This window comes from Pongo abelii, chromosome 4 (genome assembly GCF_028885655.2).
Source record: "Pongo abelii isolate AG06213 chromosome 4, NHGRI_mPonAbe1-v2.0_pri, whole genome shotgun sequence".
Taxonomy (NCBI): Eukaryota; Metazoa; Chordata; class Mammalia; order Primates; family Hominidae; genus Pongo; species Pongo abelii.
Genome location: NC_071989.2, coordinates 153,656,192 through 153,658,148, shown reverse-complemented (window position 1 = coordinate 153,658,148; position 1,957 = coordinate 153,656,192). Strand labels below are relative to the sequence as shown.

Here is a 1,957-nt window from a genome sequence, read left to right as displayed (position 1 = left end):
AGGCGTGCACCACCATACCCAGCTAATTTTTGTATTTTGTATTTTTAGTAGAGACAGGGTTTTACCATATTGGTCAGGCTGGTCTCAAACTCCTGGCCTCATGATCCACCCACCTCAGCCTCCCAAAGTGCTAGGATTACAGGTGTGAGCCACTGCGCCCAGCCTTTTGTTTCTTTTAATTGTCACTTTATAGCTCTCCACCGCAGCTTCCCCACACCCTTCCATTCAATGATGACGTTTACAGGCTTCGGGGGGACCACGTAACAAAGCTGGGGCCTGGCAGCCCCACTAGGTTGCCAGCTGGGGAGAACAAAGCACAATTACAAATTATCACAACAATTAGCGTCTGTACTTGGGGGATCTGCAAATTGAGGAGGCCCCAGCTCCTCATGGTACAGGGGTCTATCTGGCAGTGACCTTACTCTGGAGACAATGGTATTCCTTCAGTGTGAGGGAATTGCTGTTGATGAACCCGGTGTCATCAATCGACTCATAATCACCCTGCACGTTCATGCTCATCAGCTCCTCATTGTAGAGAGACAGTGGGGACTCCCAGCCAAGGATGTACACCTGGCCCTTGAGGACCGGCACCTGCACTTTCCCTTCTGCTGGCTCCTGGGACTTGGTGATGCAGGGGCGGACAAATTCACACTCAGGGCTGTGTCAGAAACTGGTGTATATCAGCTCAGCAAATTTCAAGCCCAGGCCTTGTTTGGTTTTGTGCACTTCCCAGTCTGTGGTGAAGACCTTGATGTCTAAATGAACATGGTAAAGGATGGTGCCTACTGGAGTCTGGTAGATACCTCAGGCCTTTGTCCAGTGAAGTTATTCTCCATGATGGCAATACAGCCCACACCGTCGTGCTTGCCTGCAACTTCGTTCAAGTACACGAAGAGCTCCAAGGAGGTCTGGTGGGTGTTGCCATCCTTGACGTTGGTCACCTTCACGGGGACCCCTTTTTTGAATTGGATCTTGAGAATGCCAGGGGTGTTGGGGGCTTTGGCTGGGTCCTGGGTCTTCGTGTAGAGACCTGGAGGCACTTTGTTCTTGGGGTTCTCCGGTATTCCAGCCTCGTAGCTGATGTGCATGAGGTTCTTGTCCATGCTCTACAGGTTCTTGGGGGTGACCAGGATGGGAATCCCGTGTTGCTTTGCATATTCCATCAGGTTACTGCAGCCCTTGAACCAGTTGTAGAACTCGGGCATCCTCCAGGGAGCCCTCCAGGGACCTTTATCTGGGGGGCCAGCGAGTAGCAGATGAGCTCAAACCGGACCTGATTGTTCCCCTTTCCTGTGGGGCTGTGGGACACATACTTGGCTACCTCCCGCTGGATGATTTCCACTTTTTTGCGGGCGATGCAGGGCCTGGTGAGAGAGGTACCCTGGAGGTAGCGGTCCTCATAGAGTGCGCTGGACTGGATGGCCGGCCAGATAAACTCCACAAACTCCCTGCTGACTTCCTCAATGAACACCTTTTTGGCTCCAAGCTTCAGTGCCTTCTTCCTGGCTTCCTCGAAGTCTTCCTTCTGGCCAATATTGGCCAGGTAGGCAGCGACATCATAGCCTTGTTCCTTCAGCCACACGAGGATGCAGGAGGTGTCCAGGCCGCCACTGTAGGCCAGAACCATGGAGCCTTTGCTGGACATAGCGTCTGGGATTGGAGGCGTGAGTTCCCGGTGTCTGGAATCTGTCTTCACGGTGCAGTGAACCACTCGGGCCTGAGCAGCGGTGGCAGGCGACAGAGCAGGTGACTCTTCATTTAATTTTTTTTTTTTCTTAAGAAAATAGACTCACACAAAGAAATTGATGAGTTGCTGAAGTCAGGGATTATATGTCCCCTTGCTGGCACCTCCAACTTCTAATTGTTCCTGGGCTGGCTGTTAGGTCAGGGACTGAGTACAGAATCACACCGTGGCATGTATGGAGGAGGGAATACTTAGGAAGCCCAGCTAGTTTTA

General features: G+C 52.0%; 1 pseudogene; it reads right to left on the bottom strand.

The window, feature by feature from the left end:
- Positions 1-384: 384 nt before the first annotated feature.
- LOC100441420 (argininosuccinate synthase-like) lies at positions 385-1,668 on the bottom strand (annotated as a pseudogene).
- Between the last annotated feature and the right edge of the window lie 289 nt (positions 1,669-1,957).